Source organism: Schistocerca piceifrons, chromosome 2, assembly GCF_021461385.2.
Source record: "Schistocerca piceifrons isolate TAMUIC-IGC-003096 chromosome 2, iqSchPice1.1, whole genome shotgun sequence".
NCBI classification, from domain to species: Eukaryota; Metazoa; Arthropoda; class Insecta; order Orthoptera; family Acrididae; genus Schistocerca; species Schistocerca piceifrons.
The window spans coordinates 629531540-629550548 of NC_060139.1; the positions used below are offsets into that span (position 1 = coordinate 629531540).

General features: G+C 43.0%; 1 protein-coding gene across 1 annotated transcript in view; it reads right to left on the minus strand.

The window, feature by feature from the left end:
* Window positions 1-19009, minus strand: part of LOC124777343 (fibronectin type-III domain-containing protein 3A) — a 317923-nt gene that overhangs the window by 199916 nt on the left and 98998 nt on the right. The gene's annotated exons all lie outside the window — the stretch shown is intronic.

Consider the following 19009-nt stretch of genomic DNA (forward strand, 5'->3'; position numbering starts at 1 on the left):
CTCTCCAGACTAAGTCTCCTGCTCTATAATACAGTCAGTTCTGTTTTGAAATCTCCTGGAAGATGATAAGTGTATACCGGACCGGAACTTGAACCCAGAACCTTCACTTTACCGAGCAATGCTCTTACCAGTTGACTCATACAGCTATGACTTACGACCCGCCTTCACAGCTTTACTTTTGTTAGTACCTCTCCTCAACTTTCAAAATGGTTGAAATGGCTCTGAGCACTATGGAACTTAACATCTGAGGTCATCAGTTCCCCCTAGAACTTAGAACTACTTAAACCTAACTAACCTAAGGACATCACACACATCCATGCCCGAGGCAGGATTCGAACCTCCGACCGTAGCAGTCGCGCGGTTCCGGACTGAAGTGCCTAGAACCTCCACTTTCCAAACTCCACAGATGTTCTACTGTATACGTCACCGGATTGACTCGCAAGACAGCTTCTGTGAAGATAAGAAAGTAGGAGATACGTACTGGGCTGCTGCGAGTCGTGTTTGGATAACTCAGTCGCTGAGAGAATTGCTCACGAAACGAAAATTTCCGTTCTGACACACAGTTTTAATTTTCCAGGAAGTTTCAAAACGGGACACACTACGTTTATAGCCGACGCATTTTTTCTCATTGTCGGATTCTTAGCCCTGAGCCGGTAGATGTCTGAATACATCTGAAAAATAACATTCCTTGCCAACGTAAGCGATGCAGCGGTGGAGAAGATAGCGACATTTCCACAGGACGTAGAAGCAGTACGTTCGAGTCTCTTCGCACAGTGATGCCATGCCTGGAATTTAGAGGTGTTACGTGTTAACCTGACGCTAAAATCCACAAGTGACGAACGTTTAAATGATTTCATATAAGCGAAATGGAAGCTTTTTATCCAACGTGGAATAGTGGGTGGCGGTAGTAAACAACTAAGAGAGATTTAATCATTCGTTTCCGCACAGAATATCCAAAATTTGCACAACAAATGTAGCAGTTTAGCAAACGGGGAACATTCTGACTGCTCCTTCTGCTTCTGCATACATCTCTCATTTCCAGGCAGGGCATCGCTGTGTGAGAGGCAGTGACTATCGCTTTCTTCTCTCCCCTGCACGCTATTCTGAAACGGAGCACGAATGAAGCGCAAACAATAGTTTATGTACTCGCCTTCGTAGTCGAGGTCGCTTACTGCTCTGTGGCGCTCGACTGAGGCAAGCTGGTTCGATTCCTGGTGGTGATGAAACTGTCACTGCCAGTGTTTGGCCAGCAAGGGGAGTAGAGATGGTGGCATAAAATTCCTGATCACCAATCTTTGTCCTGGATTAAATTCCAAATATATCCATGGTGTCGGATTTAGTGAGGGCACGTAACACTACTGATGGTGATGCGTCCGTCGGATGGGCACATTAAGCTTGGCAGCCCCCTCGTGCTATTCGAAAGGAGTATGCTATGGGCTGGATCCACGTTTCACATCATCATCATCATCATCATCATCATCATCATCATCAATACAAATATGACACCGCGCTCATATTCGCAAGGAAAAGGGGGGGGGGCGAACAGGCACCTAAACCCAGTCGGTGTGACACCCCAGCTAAAATATGCCATACGAGATTCACAAAAAGCTAGAAGAGCTGGCTCTCCTACAGTTGTCGACACTACACACTGCCCTGGACACACGCACATCGGGACACGCGGTAACCTTCCTCTTGGTAATGCTAGGTTCATGCAGCGTGCTGGAAACACCACGTTACACGTCGCCACACATGAGCTCATTCCGGAAGAAGAGTCAACACACAAGAGGCAGCACATTCTCGTCACAAGTATGTATCTGTGGTTACGGCCGCATGTGAAACTGCAAACTGTACAAAACAAAGTCACACAGAGGGCGAAAGGAGCAGTCGTCTGCGACACCTTGCTCATGACAAACCTGCTGTGTTAAATAGACATTACATTTTAAGCCAGACACAAAGTTGGACTGCAACGACTGTTACGTATATTATAATATCCGCACACAGATAAAACACACGTCCGTGTCATTCCTTCTTTTTAGGAGTAGTTTGACCCGGAGTAGTATGTTTAATAAACTGCTGTGTATCATCCGTCTGACGGAAAGGGTCAGCAGCAATCTTGGCTGGTTGCCGATGACGCTGTGGTGTAACGGAAGGTATCATCGTTGTGAGACAGTAGGTTGATACGAGGTGACAGACAGTATTTCTAGTCGTGTGATGAATGACAGCTTACTCTGAATGAAGAATAATGTAAGTTCATGCACATGAGTGGAAAAACTCTCTCTTAATGCTCGAATACAGCACTGGCGGTGTGCTGCTTCACACAGCCACCCCAATTAAGCATCTAAGCGTAACGTTGCAAAGCAAATTGAAATGGAACGAGCACGTAAGGGCAGTAGTACGGAAGTACGTTTATTGGGAGTATTTTAGGAACGTATAGCTTATCTACAAAGGAAATAACGTGTAGAAGACCATTGCGACCCATTTCTGAGTGCTGTTCGAGTGTTTGGGATACCCACCACTACCGTGTCGGATTAAAGGAAGACACTGATGTAATTCAAAGGCAAGCCGCTAGATTTGTTACCCGTTTGTTCGATCAAGACGCGAATATTACGAATTTTGTGTTTCTGTGGTTACTTGCTACATCTGATTTGTTTGAGAGCTGCAGTTTTCAGCGATTACATTTGACGGCATCGTCAGGAGTTAACTGTCGTACTAATAAGCCACGTGGTACTTGCTTATGTAGTTGGCCGAATTATATGATGGCGACGCTACCACGGAGTGCGTCGATACCTTTGTTTGAGGAACATTGGTAGCGATACTGATCCCGTTACATGGCTTTATTTCCCCTCAGTCTTTCAGCATCAAGCGCTAGTTTCCATGCACCACAGAGGTGTTTCGGTTAAGTTTGTTGTTGCACATTCTGATCAACGGCTTTTCTGATGACAGAATTCTAGCAGGCAGATGAACGAGTTATGACTGCGAGTGAAGGAAAATCTGAGGCGGCAGGCAATCCAAGAAAAATTTATGCAATTTTCGATTTTTGTTCACAAAATTATTATCAGTGGGGATTAATCCGTGTGTGAATATAACGATGTTATGTTCTGGACTAGTGCTGGTCAATTCTTATAGTGAAACAAACCTGATACAGCTGACGCCAAGATATTCGCTTCTAGTGAATTTGCTTCGAATTAATTTCGGACGGCTGTCAGTTGTTTGTAATGTCTGTTCGTCCAGACATGCAAGCAGACTCCTCATCGTCCAGCCCAAACCGCTATAGTCAGAAACTTAAAATTTGGAGCGGGTGTGGATCATATACTATAGACATCGTTTAAGAAGGGATTGTTCGGAATTCCATTCCTAAGAGGGTTGAAATATGGGATGAAATGCTTTTTGAAAATATATCACTACTAAAGTAGCTTTTAAGCTAGAACTAATAGAATAAAGAGAGGAAAGAAATCATGTTTCAGAATTTTTGGAAATTTAACCACTGTTGTTGTTGTTGTTGAGGTGGTCTTCAGTCCTGAGACTGGTTTGATGCAGCTCTCCATGCTACTCTATCCTGTGCAAGCCTCTTCATCTCCCAGTACCTGCTGCAGCCTACATCCTTCTGAATCTGCCTAGTGTATTCATTTGGTCTCCCTCTACGATTTTTACCCTCCATGCTGCCCTCCAGTACTAAACTGGTGATCCCTTGATGCCTCAGCACATGACCTACCAACCGATCCCTTCTTCTACTCAAGTTGTGCCACAAACTCCTCTTTTCCCCAATTCTATTCAATACCTCATTAGTTATGTGATCTACCCACCTAATTTTCAGCATTCTTCTGTAGCACCACATTTCGAAAGCTTCTATTCTCTTCTTGTCCATGTTTCACTTCCATACATGGCTACACTCCATACAAATACTTTCAGAAACGACTTCCTGACACTTAAATCAATACTCGTTGTTAACAAATTTCTCTTCTTCAGAAACGCTTTCCTTGCCATTGCCAGCCTACATTTTATATCCTCTCTACTTCGACCATCATCAGTTATTTTGCTCCCCAAATAGCAAAACTCATTTACTACTTTAAGCCTCTCATTTCCTAATCCAATTCCTCAGCGTCACCCGATATAATTCGACTACATTCCATTATCCTCGTTTTGCTTTTGTTGATGTTCATCTTATATCCTCCTTTCAAGACACTGTCCATTCCGATCAACTGCTCTTCCAAATCCTTTGCTGTCTCTGACAGAATTACAATGTCACTAGCGAACTTCAAACAAATTCAACCACCAAGGGGGTAAAATAGTAGTTGAAAGGTTTTTTAAAAAACAATTCATTATTAAAGAATGTATTAAAGCATTTTTAATGCTACAGCTATAAAAATTGCGAAATTATTTCACTATGAAAGCACTTTCAAAGTTAATTTTATGAAAATTTGAATTTGGCTGCTGTCAGAAATAATAAAAAATGTTTCACCGCTCTTGGGCATTTAACCCCTATTATATAAAAAAATGGGTGTTAGTGGACTAAAGTTTCTATGGAAATATCTCCACAACAACGCAAAAGGCATCATGAACAAAAAACTTTTAACTCCAGCTAGCAGAATCGCTTTTTGGCCAGAAGTACATTCGGAAAAGACAATGCTTCTACGGCCTTAATTAGCGTGAAAATTTCAGAAGTTGTTGCTATTTGTGAACAAATTCGATTAAAAAAAATAAAAATAAAAAGCAGCCTAGGCAGGCCATACAGTGTACGCGAGCGAAGTGTGGACGCTAAGCTAGTTACAAATATTTGTAGATTAATCATATCTTACACGTATCTCGATCAAAAAGCTACTTGCACAAGAAAACTAACACTAGAGTTTCTATCATGATCTAGCTACAAAGACACACGGAAACAAGAACACTTCGTCTTCCTTTTGTATTAAAAGTAAAAAAGCTTCAAGGCATATGTTCAAAGAATGCTACTCATGTAATCGTCTTTAGGAGGGCGCGTGACTAGAGACGTTGCTATATATTATGCACACAAATATGTGAAACCCTGATTTTTGGGCTGAGGACCTGTACAGCAGAAGTGAGCGAACAATTACATTCTTCTTCGCGTATTACATTTGGTTCTTCCAGCAGACTTTTACTGTAAACCAGACATCCGAAAATCCAATTTTTTCCAAACATAGATTTAAATAAATATAAATTTATGACTATCCTGGCATCTCTTGGGTGAGTATCGACCTACTGAGACAACGTACTGAGTGTATGACAAATATAGATCAATTCGAGTAAATCCAACTACCATGATTCCAAGAAAAATGTATCCGGCCGTGAAAGGCAAACAATAAAGAAAATCAAGTTGGAGAGCCGCCGGGCTTGCTTCGACCGGCCGCCGGCGCTACCCCGGGCTGGAACGGGTTGAGCGAGACGGCCGGACGTGACGTCAGCACAACGCCGGGCCGCCTCTCAAGTTATGCCAATTGCAGTTTATTTCTCCCAGCGCTCCCTGGGCGACGCACACAGCACCGACTTCCTCCGAGCTACGGCAGGCCGCTCCTACACATATCACTGGCACGCGCCCTGCACGGTGCCAGCGAAATAAATGCAATTACCAGACTGGTGAAAAACTCCGAGTACGTTATTCGACATCAGACAACGGTCGTCTATACCGAGAAGTGAAGCAGTGAATTTTTGTTTGGTGGAATTTTGTTTAAGCTTCTCGAGCTGCAAAGCCAATTTTGATTTTTGATAAGAACTCCAAGAGAGAGAGTAGCCGTCGTACCTCCACGATTATTCCTTTCGTCATCCTATTCAGAAACAAGCTAGAAAATCGTCTCTTACATGTACCTACCGACGGCATGTCAGCCAGGTGCTGTACGTGGAGAGACACACACTACGATACCTTTTTGCGAGTTTCTCTTGGAGAATAATACTCTCGTGTGTGCGCGCAACTTAATCATTCCATCTCTCGTTGAAGGAGTTTTGTAATTGCATACAGCCACTTTTCACAAAATTATGTCGATATGAATCATATCATGGATTTGCTACCGTATTTTAGCGTTATTGGTGGTGTGCGAATTGACATAGCATTCGTACGTACTCTACGAAGTCTTCAGACCAACCAAGCGCCACATCGTCAGTATTTCACAAACTAGCTTAGCGTGCGTTAATGCTGTCAGAAATATTACGAATCTGAAAATAGTCGCTGTTTAAGTTAACGATATTGTTAGTTGTTTAAAGTTTTTTTGTTTAAAGTTTCATCTAGTCTTTCGATACAGATCTAAATAAGCCAAGTAAACAAACAGAATGCAGGATGCTTAATCAATAGTGGTCATCACGAAGTACTTTAAGTAACTTTGTTGCCTTGGTAGCTAAATAACCCATGACGGACGAAGCAGACTAGCACAGACAATGGATACTAGTATCAAACAAAGGCCTTTGAGGAAGAAATTTCTGAGAATGTACATTTGGAGCCCAGCATTGCATGGTAGTGAATGATGGGCAGTGGGGAAAACCGGAACAGAAGAGAAGCAAAGCGTTTGATATGTGCACAGAAGACTTGTAAACTAAGTGGACTTTTAAGGTAAGGAATATGGAAGTTCTCTTAAGAATTAATGAAGAAAGGGACAGACAGGAAACACTGATAACAAGAAGGGACAAGATGATAGGACATGTGTTAAGACATCAGGGAATAAACTTCATTGTACTAAGGGGGTCTGTGGAGGATAAAAACTGGAGAGGATGACACAGATTGGAATACATACAACAAATAATTGAGGATGTAGGTTGTAAGTGCTACTCTGAGATAAACAGGTTGTCACAGACGGGGACTGTCGCATGATATACTGCGAACTATGGATGAAGGGCGGGCAGACAATTCCATATTTCTAGATTTCCTAAAAGCATTCGACACGGTGTCCCACTGTAGACTTAACGAAGCTACGAGCATATGGAATAGGTTCCCGCATATGTGAGTGGTTCGAATAGTTCTTAAGTAACAGAAGCCAGTATGTTGTCTTTGACGGCAGAGACAAGGGTAAGGTATCGTCAGGAGTGCTCCAGGGAAGTGTGATTGGACAAATATCATTTCGCCGGCCGCGGTGGCCGAGCGGTTGTAGGCGCTCCAGTCCGGAACCGCGCGACTGCTACGGTCGCAGGTTCGAATCCTGTCTCGGGCATGGATGTGTTTGATGTCCTTAGGTTAGTTTGGTTTAAGTAGTTCTAAGTTCTAGGGGACTGATGACCTCAGATGTTAAGTCCCATTGTGCTCAGAACCATTTGAACCATTTTGATGTTATTTCCTATAAACATGAATGATACGACGGACAGTATAAGTAGCAGTATGCTGTTTTTCGCTGATGATGCTGTGGTGTACGGGAAGGGGTCATCTCTGAGTGACTGTGAGAGGGTACACGATTACACGATGACAGACGTAACAACTAGTCGGTGTGATGAATGGCAATTAGTTCTAAACGTAGAAAAATTTAATTCGGATGAGCAGGAAAAACAAAACCTTAATGTGTGCATTAGAAATGTGTTGCCTAACACAGTCAAGTCGATTAAAAACTAAGAGTGACGTTGCAAAGTGATATAAAATGGAACGGACACGTAAGGATTGCAGTAGGGAAGGCGCGTGGTCGACTTCAGTTTATTGGGAGAATTTGGAGAAAGTGTGATTTATCAGTAAAATAGATCACGTGTAGAATGCTAGTGCTACCTATTCTTGAGTACAGTTCGAATGTTTGAGATCCGTACCGGGTCAGATTAAAGGAAAACATCGAAGCAGTTCAGAGGCGGTTTGCTAGATTTGTTACCGGCAGGTTCGAACAAAAAGCAGTTATTACGGAGATACTTTGGGAACTAAAATGGGAATCCCTGGAGGGATGGCGACGTTCCTTTCGAGGCAATCTACTGAGAAAATTTACAGAATCGGTATCTGAAAGTGCCGTCAACATACATTTCGCGTAAGGATCACGAAGCTAAGAGAAATTAGGGCTCGTACGAAGGCATTTATGAGCGAAACAGAGAAGGAAATGACTAGCGGTGGTACAGGGTTCCCTCTGCCACGCACCGTTCGGTGGCTTGCGGAATATGTATGTATGTATTTATGTACGTACATATACATCGCGTCAAACCAGTCAGCCGACTGATGGCTGAAATAAAAGTGATGTTTGCTGTTTTCATGATCTTGCAAAATTATTTTAACTTTGTGGCCATATATCCTTCCCGTCGTCACAGTCTGCAGTTAGCCTACGAAGAATAGTCGTTTGCACCATCCATCTGAATTGTGTAAATTTTGTTCTGTTTGGTAAATTATTTTAACTGTTTGTGTATCATATTTTGAGTCACAGATGGAGCAGTATTTCCTTAAAGGAGCGCGGAAATCGATTAAAAACACCACTCAGGCTGGTTCGTCTACCAGATCAACGATCGTTAATCCGCCGGGCGAATTCGATCCAGCTCCGCTTCACCACACATTCTCGAAAAATAGCACGCGGCGCGTTAGGACTATTAATAGCTAGACGAAACATATGCGCTGTAACGACAGTCCACTTTAACACTGGACAAACATGTGGTGTTCAGAAACAACCGACGTCTGTATCGCCATTCGGATTCCAGGAAGACACGCCCGCAGTGCAGCGTGCAGGGAGCTAACATTTTCGTCTGACGTCAACAGTGCCCGGCACCTCACAGCGGAATGTCAATGCAGACGTTGCCCAGCAGAGACCTCCCGCTGCTGATAGCGGTACCTCGTACAGAGCTGTCGTATGAAGGATTTTATATCGAACGCCTGCCACCCTCAAAGTCAAATTGAACTAAAATAACTGATCAGCTTTAAGAAATGCTAAATGCACGAGGTTTATAACACGCATATTCTCCGTAAGACAGACCAAATAAAAAAATGTACCATTTAAATAACAGGAGAGAGAGAATGGCACAATTGAGACTGTGAGGGCGTGTCGCGAGTCTTACCTGCATATTTCAGTTCGCAAGAACAATGTACACAAATGAAGCTCCGGGAGAGTGTCTCACTCTGGAACGCAGTTTCAACCTCTCACGAAGTCTCAAGACAGCACACGTTCCGTTCCAGAAAGAGATTTATTGTGTAAACATCTGAACACACAGAAATCGCCAACAGCATTGCATTTCTCTATATCTATCATCTATACTCCGTAAGCCACCTTACGGGGTGTGCTGAAGAGTACTTATTGTACTTGGAGAAAGTAATATATACCCCGATTTTTTCTTTAACGCACGCTCTCGGAATTTCAGCAGTAAACCTCTCAGAGATCCCCAGCGCCTCTACTGTAGCATCTACCGCTAGAATTTCGAAAGAAGGAAAGAAAGGAAGGAAGGAAAAAAGGAAAAAAGAAGGTTAGAGTTTGACCGTCACGTCGACATGGTGGTCATTAGCGACCTAGTACAATCTCTGATGTTAAAGGATGGGGAAGGAAATCGGACGAGCCGCTTCAAAGGATCTATACCGGTTGGAGCGATGTAGGGAAATCACAGAAAACCTGAAACAGGCTGGCCAGAAGCGGATTTGAACCGTCGTCCTCCCGAATGAGAGTACTGTGTGCTAACTACCGCGCCACTTCACTCAGTAGTACAGTTTGGTATGCACCTCCGTAACGTTGTCGTGCCCACTAAACGACTCCTTGTCGAAAAGCGCCAGTCTCTGTTGGCTCTTCCCTGTCTCTTATTAATCCATCTCGTAAGTGTCTCAGACTGATGAGCAGTACTCCAGAATCTGTAGAGCAAGTGTTTTGTAAGACACTTCTTTCGGGGATGAGTTACATTTCTTTAAGATTCTGCCAATGACAGCCTACAATCTGCGTTTACTATAACACCCGTATGCTTACTCTGGTAGGGAACACAATTGAAAAGCGTTCAAAACGGAGACGGTGGCAGAATAAAACTAAACACACTCTATAAAGAGGGATGTGCGATGCTACTAATCTTCTGGAGAGATTACAGGATATGGGTTCGGAACATTACGAAAACAGTGTTTCTACCTTTCGCGGACACCACTCTACCTCCTGGGGACAGAATGTAACATCGGTATCTGCACAGGTGTAATCTGACCAAAGGTTTCACACGTATTTCACGCTGTCAACAGGAGTAACATCTCTTGCGAGCGGCGTGAGTGTGCGCATCAGAGCTATTCGTGGAAGCTGTCAGTTACTTGTGCGTGGCCAGGGTCCGGCTGAGTTGGTGTTGTGACGTGGAGACCGCACCGGCTACCCCGGCGGCGAATGGAATGCCGCCAAGCGGCCCACTTGGAAAGAAGCCACTTCTGCGCTCTGTAAACGATCTTCTCGTTCGCCCCAGAGATGCGGCGACTATGTGTCGTAAATCGGGCCTTTAAAGCAACGACGAACTGCAAGGAAAACGCCAATAAAGAATAAACGTTACCTAAAAAATTGCGGATCCCACTCAACTGGTCGCAATCTAAGCGATAGCCCTTACCTACATTTTGGAGGAAATCACGGAAATCGACTCGAAAAATTCTATTTCATAAAACCGTGTAAACGCATTAAAATTCTTTCAGAACTTAATTTTCATAGCATATTTCTAAACAGCCTAGTTTTCAATTTTTATTTTTCGATTTGACTGTGTAATGGCTGTGTTAAGGTAGGTTAAAGCAGCTCTTAGGAACATACCAATAAAAACACAAAACTCTGAACAATCCAACTCCCATGTACAAAACAACTTCTGATTACTTTACAAGTGAGTTAAGCGTGTACGCGAGAACGTTTTGAAAAGAGCTGAAACTGTGGTAAGCCTGCTGGAAGTCGCTGAGTGCTCTCAGCCTCAAATACAGGATGAATATAATCTGGGTATTTGTGCACCACGAGTTGCACTGCTTCAAGACAAATCTAGTTGCTAGCTTTAATACTTGTCTTACTGTGTAAAATTTAACGTAAGATTATATCTCTTAATGAGTGGATTTTTTCAGTATTTTCAATTTTTAAATTCGGTCAGTAAACTGTTATATGAAATACTGAAAATTAAATTTCTGTCAGCAGCGGATTCTGTTAGATAGGAAACCCGATAGGTGACTGTGCACTGGGCTTGTTGTTTAGGAATAGTTTGTTCAAGACGTCTTGATAGTTTTCGAGCAGTAAGGTGGGTGGGGCGGAGGGGGGGGGGGCTGAAAGGGAGGGGTGGTGGGGAGTGGAGGAAGAAAACTCCGCCTACCGAAGGGAATACGGAGATGCCTAATATTTAATGTACATATGAGTCGGCATATGACACGTTTATTTGATTCATTACAGTTTTGCCTGGAGTGAACGTGTTGAATTTGGCGCCAAGCAGAGTTTGTCAACGTGTTATCAGGCCAGAAGATCCTCGCGTCTGATGGGCGAAAACTGCAACAAATCCAATAATACGGTTTGTGTGTTCATTAGTTACAACTGTCATTGTAACCTGTGTAGATGATATCCCCATTCTGGATGTCCAAAATATGCTAACTCCATATAGCGTAGGGACCTAGTGTTCTCTGAGCACCGAACTTATTTTCGGGGTTCATCGTGCCACTGCGTGCAAAACAGTCTCTCATAGTGCTAAAATGTGTGTATCGCAAACGGTTTTGATGTTTGAGTAACAAGTCCACAAGTGATTCTGAACGTTATCACTATACTATGTTAAATTTCATGAAAATTGTCCACCCCAGTGGCAATCGACATGCAGTTTAATACAGGCTTCTTCCTGCGCTGCAAATCGCTCAACATTTTTAGCACATTGGTTATAATCGTTACACTAATTTAATTATGTGATTCTGTAACGCACCTGCTACAGTAGTGAGAATCCATATTTTCTCTACTTTAAGCTGAGTATATCCCCTTCATTTAAGCCTAACCCTTCAATTACCCCCACCTCTCCTACCTAATGGCACATCTCTTAGCAGTTCAGCTACACGTAACGATCCAGAATTTGGCGACAAATAGCTTTACGGGAGGTTTGCGCAAGCGCTCCGAGAATAAAGCAAGCGGGGAGACGGCGGGGAACGGCCATTTCTCAGACTGACTGCGGCAGCAGAACAGCGGCGGCGGCGGCGGGGAGAAATAGCCGATATGTGCCAGGCACGTTCTCTCAGGCCCCGCTCGATGCGAAAAGCAGTCCACCAGTCGTCGCGCGTCCGCCAAAATATCACAACTGCGAGCCGTTATCAATTTTGTAACGGTAGCCTGTTACTCGTTTACGTGACCTCTGGGGAACAGCAGGGCAGGAAATCGAGCGTGTCCTCTGCAAAGGTGGGTATTTGCCTTTAACGATGTAGGGAAACCTATATCTGGGTGACCAGCAAGAAATTTCAATCCCAGAATCTTCATGCCCCCCATCTTCTCTCTCTCTGCTGAACGTTTGACTACAGAAAATGGTATCATCCATGTAGCTATGTATTTACTCGTAAAGCTCTTTATCCGGCATGGTAGTAATTTGTCGTATACGGTATCATTCGCTGATAGAAAGGACTGCCTGTGTGCATTCGTACGCAACCAGTTCTCTGCCTAACTTATTCTTATGATCCCTGCGCAAGCTACAAGGTGGAGTCTCCAGAACTGTTGCACAGTGTGCCTTTAATATCGATCCACCTAACAGTTGGGGTTGGGTTGTTTGGGGAAGGAGACCAGACAGCGAGGTCATCGGTCTCATCGGATTAGAGAAGGACGGGGAAGGAAATCGACCGTGCCCTTTCGAAGGAACCATCCCGGCATTTGCCTGGAGCGATTTAGGGAAATCACGGAAAACCTAAATCAGGATGGCCGGACGCGGGGTTGAACAGTCGTCCTCCCGAATGCCACATAAAAGTGTTTCGAAAGAACGAAATTGGCTGTTTTTCAGACATTCCCTTTTAAGTTTTCGGAGTTCCTTTGTTACGTAAAATGAAAACTTAGTAGCTGTTGAATCTTCCAGATTGTATGATCGTTGGCGACCTCTCGTACAGAGCTGCATTGGACATCTTCAGATGTGCTCCTGGGTCCGCTGAGTGTTATCGACGGAATATTCACCAGCAACATCTCTGTCGGATATTCGCCTGAGCTATAATGACCTGTTACCATTCTAGCGAAGTGTGTCAGGATTCCTTCGATGTCTGCTGTCGGCTTCTCTGGGATCTAGATCAAGTCACACTAGTGCCACGGTAAGACTAAGATGAAAAAAAAAAAAAAGGTGATTCAGCTGCTCCTACCAGTAGGTTTTATGTTATCCGCAAAGTCTTCGAAAACTATGCTCAAGATTGTCATACTTTCTCGCTATCTGAGCACACACTATTAGTATTATAGAAAAAAATGAACAGGTCTTTTTTGTAGGAAATTTGATGTAGTCAAATTTTGTACAGGAATACGTTTATGCTGGAGATCACGGTTTTCGAGGCACTCAAGAAAAACGCGTTAGGAGGTCACTTTTATCCGTTTTCCTTGAACAATTCGAAAATTACGGTCTCCAGCGAAAACGTATCCAAATACAAAATTCAGCGACATAATATTTCCTACAAAAAGATTATGTTTATTTTTGTGTATCACTGACAGTTTGCTCGTAACCATCGAGAGAATATGAAACTCTTGCGTGTGGTACCTGAAGGCATTGCACGTTGCGTAAAACCCATACGTAGGGGTAGCTGACTTGCAGTGTGTTTAAGCAGTGTAGAAGACTCAAGGAGTTTACTACTAAGTTTGTCGTGCACACTAATAGAGATACGGAAGCAAGTAAATTGATAAATAACATTACCTATAGGGGCAAGTTCTTCACTGTTTAGGTCATAATTTTGTCCAAATCTCTGATTTTTAATGATAGCGTCACCAGTACAACACATAACTTAATGAGTTTATGTTACAGTTCTCTAAAAAACAAAAAATTGCTACCAATAGGGACTTCAGGTTTAGAGTACTATAGTTACTGCTATTGAACTAATAAGTTGTCATGTGTCACAACAACGCATATCCTGTCATAACATGCTGTTTACTAAAGTTCGTTTCTCACACAGTGTATCAAAACTACTCAGATTAGAAGACGACATACTAGTTATTATTCTCTATGCCGGCCGCTGTGACCGAGTGGTTCTAGGCGCTTCAGTCCGGAACCGCTGCTACGGTCGCAGGTTCGAATGGTGCTCGGACATGGATGTGTGTGATGTCCCTAGGTTAGTTAAGTTTATGTAGTTCTAAGTCTAGGGGACTGATGACCTCAGATGTTAAGTCCCATAGTGCTTAGAGCCACCTGAACCATTAATCTCTACGTTAGCTAATATTTGCAGCATCCTACACCAACAACGTTAGAACAAAGGATGGTGTGTGTGTGTGTGTGTGTGTGTGTGTGTGTGTGTGTGTGTGTGTGTGTGTGTGTGTGTGTGTTCAGTCTGAGCGAGGTGGCGCACTGATTAAGACACTGGATCCACTGTGGGGGACGCAGGGCTCCAAATCCACGTTCGGCCATCCAGATTTAAGTTTTCTATGGTTTTTCTTAACCGCTTAAAGCAACTGTCTGGACGCTTCCTTTGAGTATTTCACGTCCTGTTCCTTTCTCCAGTCTGGTTTACTATTCATACCTCATTATCTTCACGAGGTATTAAAATCCTTCTATCCGTAATTATTCAAAATATTTTCATTCTGGACAGCAGCGAACAAAGTTCAGGATAAAAACCAACTTGTTTCGTCATGCTAACTTTTGTCATCAAAAATATATTCAAGAATTTATGATTGTTAAAATACTGTGTCCATAAAGTTCCATTATGCTTTTCAAAAAATTGTAACTTGGAAACTTATTAGAGAGACTGCTTTGTGGCTTCTAGTAAAACGACATTCTCCTTTGTCATTTTTTTCAGATTTGACTTGGGCTGCAACAGAATGGCGTCAGATCAGGAGAAAGGGCTATAGGTCTACGAAAACCCACAAATACACTTTAAGACAGCTGTGATAACCCGAATTTTCGTGTTTGGTGTGGCCTAATGCACGATAGGATGATAGGGCGATTTTCTTGCAGGGAAAACCATAATCTACATCTACATCTATACTCCGCGAGCCACCTTACGGTGTGTGGCGGAGGGTACTTATTGTACCACTATCTGATCCCCCCTTCCCTGTTCCATTCACGAATTGTGCGTGGGAAGAACGACTGCTTGTAAGTCTCCGTATTTGCTCTAATTTCTCGGATCTTTTCGTTGTGATCATTACGCGAGATATATGTGGGCGGTAGTAATATGTTGCCCATCTCTTCCCGGAATGTGCTCTCTCGTAATTTCGATAATAAACCTCTCCGTATTGCGTAACGCCTTTCTTGAAGTGTCCGCCACTGGAGCTTGTTCAGCATCTCCGTAACGCTCTCGCGCTGACTAAATGTCCCCATGACGAATCGCGCTGCTTTTCGCTGGATCATGTCTATCTCTTCTATTAATCCAACCTGGTAAGGGTCCCATACTGATGAGCAATACTCAAGAATCGGACGAACAAGCGTTTTGTAAGCTACTTCTTTCGTCGATGAGTCACATTTTCTTAGAATTCTTCCTATGAATCTCAACCTGGCGCCTGCTTTTCCCACTATTTGTTTTATGTGATCATTCCACTTCAGATCGCTCCGGATAGTAACTCCTAAGTATTTTACGGTCGTTACCGCTTCCAATGATTTACCACCTATGGCATAATCGTACTGGAATGTATTTCTGCCCCTATAATGGGAAATATTTACCTGGGGAATAATGGGAAATATTTACAGCTTCTTCTACCACAGACCGAAGAGCTGTAGCTATCCATCATCTTTCAGCATGATGATGCACCCGGATATTGGAGTTTGAACAGATTGCGGTAAACGTTTTCTGAGATGTGGATGGACCGTGATGATTCCATCGCATGGTCCCTGCGTTCTCCCCATGCCATGTCGTTAGACGTCTTTTTGTAGGGTTACATCAAGGATCGCATGTACACGCCATGGCAGTAACATGGCTACCTTTCGTGCAGGAATCAATAAAGCAATCAAAACAGTTGACTTGTACACGTGCAGAACTCTAATACTGCCTTGATGTTTTACAAGCAATGATTGTGGCAGAGATTGACGTTCTGGTATAACAGAAAAACCTTTCCAACGAACTTAACTTTCACGTTGTAACTGTAAAGGTACTGACGCTTGTTTTTTCCAGTTTCTCAACAAAAAAATTAATAATAATAAAAAAAGAAACCGCACGGCAATGGAAGTGTGACTGTAGGTGTATAGTTAATGTAACTGCAACACTGTAAGAAACACAAATCTGTGAAAGTATTCCTAACGCAGTATACAGTCCGAATCCGGAATCTTTCATCAAATTACAGAAATAAAACAACAACAAATATTCCTCTGTAGAGAGCGAATGGAACTAGATTGAAGTTTAATGTCTCCTCTACATCGCGCTCATCACACAGGGCGTAGGGGGACGAGGGTGGGGGCGGGGGGGCTGGTAAGATTAGAGCAGAGCAGAGGACGCACAATTAAGCAAAAATTTGGATAACTATAGACGAGAAATGCACTGCTATTAATCTATGGGCATAAAAGACAGCCAATCAGTGACGAGTGCGGGAGTGTTTATGAGTGCATCTAGCAGTGCTGTTTTGTCCGACTAAGCAATTAATGGATTACAGTATTTTTAGCTTGAGTTGATTTAACGCTTCCGAGACGGGCCTGAGCTACCGTGGTTGGGGCCGCTGGGCGGTTTCTTTCAACACATTTTCCGGCGATCATAGCACTGCAATTATACATGCAATAAATTTGTGTGATGTGTCACTTGAAACGATGTAACCTCCTTTTAACTTTTCGTAGAAGGTGAATTATGAGATAGTAAAATTAGTAAATATACAGTTTTACTGAACCATATTTTTATTGCGAAATAAAATTTGTACACGCTATTCTTACACAACTTGCCCAATAGCGTTTTGTTTTGAAACACTAACGCATACAAAGAGCTACAGCAAAATTTGGACACAATCAGGACGTTTCTTTTGGGCACGTTCTCCTCTTCTGGCTCTTATTGACAGACGAGACTAGTATAGAGACAACACAGAGCAGCACTGTATAACGCGCTGTATTCGAGTATAGATAGGACTGAATTCGAACACTACGTGGCAGCACATTGCAGAAATTCTTCCTTGTGCTGTCTACATGGTTACCGATAGGCGCAATGGCGGCTAAGCACTACACTAACGAGACTCGGACGGCGTCCACCTGAGTAACTAACATTGCAAGAGTCCTACTCGGGTGCCGCCGCAAAAGAGTTAATAGTCAAGCTTCACCGAGTAAACAACACAGAAAACTCGCATCTAACGTAAGCAGTGATGCATAGGAATTTGAAATCTGCCTAGCTTTCGCTCTTCTGCTGAAATCATTATTTACGACTAATTTAATTACTAATCGCGCACTTTAGCATAACAGGTGTTAGCTAGGACAGGTTAGTTGAAGAACACGCACTTCGCTGATTGGCTGTCGTTTCAGCGCCGTAGCTCCACAATGGAGCATTTCAAACGCATGGAAAATTTTGCTCGATTCGACTATCCCTGCCCTTTGTATTTTCATGTTTTCGCGGCGCAATGACTGCTCTGTTAAGTTTCGGGTATGCAGTTGCAAAAAATCAGTTTCAGCTTCTGCTATTTCGGCTGTATGTCGTTCAGCCATCTTTAAACTCGCGGACCACGCCACTGCGCATGCGGCCACTGGTTCACAGGCGCCAGAGACGTTAATCGGTGGCAGAGAAGTATAGTGTGCATGAATTATATCTGTGGCTGTGCAACTGATCCAATGTGGGATGTCAATGTATCACACTGAGATTTATTGTCGCGACTTGTTTGGAAGTTTCTTATTGAAAGCGCTGGATCCCATAACTTATCCAATCTGAAGCCGCTGTCTGTAATGTGAAATAGGACGGATCCTGAGAACCACAAAGTAAAAGCGATTTTTCACTCTCCACCGAAGACAGCAGTACTCCTGGGTTCCATTAAAGATGGTTTGGTGCTTCGGAAGCCTGGGGTTTACAAGATCCCGTGTCAGTGTGACCCTTCATGCATCGGACAAACGACACGTACCGTCCATGAAAGATGCGCAGAACACCGCATGTACACCTGGGTCTCGCAACCCAATAAACTGACGGTGGCACAGAACTGTATTGACACTGGGCATTCTACGTTGTACAAGAACGTCGAAATTATTAGGAAAGCTCAACTTATGCGGCTGGGCACCCGAAATTTAATGGAGCATTCGCTACCCTGTTGTGATCTTACTATCACGTTGTTTTTCTCCACCTTATAGAATGAGCTGCAACTCAGATGAATTAGGGTGGTGCCAAAGCGGCCTTTTAGTGTTTAAGTAAGTATTCATTCGCATTATTCAGAAGAAACATTAAAAAATTCTGAATCATTTTGGGTGGACATGTTTTGCACCTACCTCTCCGTAGTACCAGTCCAGTGTCTTAAAGTGCCACCTCACCGTTCACCGTCTGATAATGTTAGATAATAAAAGAAGAAACTATCAAGCGACAAAAGAGGCCTGATTAATGTTTTTTTTAATAACTGTGTGGAGACAGCAATCTATAAACGTATAAACGGTGATGCCCTGACTGACAGACTAATCATCGCCCAACCGAAACCGCTAAGGATAGAAACTTCAAATTTGGAGAAGATAGGCATCATTTAAGGAAGGACCGTTCAAAATTCCATTTCTAAGGGGAGGGGGGGGGGTTGTTAAAAAGGAAATTAAAGGTTTTTTGAAAATGTCGCCATGAAGACAATTTTGAAGCTATACCTACGAAAACTGGTATCTGTTTCCTCGATCAGAAATAAAGAAATATGTCTTTCAATGTTTTTGGGAATTTTACGGATATGAGTGTGAAAGTTTTTTCTCTGTATATATCATTATTGATCTACAAACCATTTTTGAAGCTATACTTACGGAAAGACTTCTCGGTTATAAATATATAAATACATATTTCACTGCCTTTAGAAACGCAAGGGGCTGAAATAGGGGACGAAATGTTTTATGAAAATATTTTATTATGAAAGCAATTTTAAATCTAAACCTACGA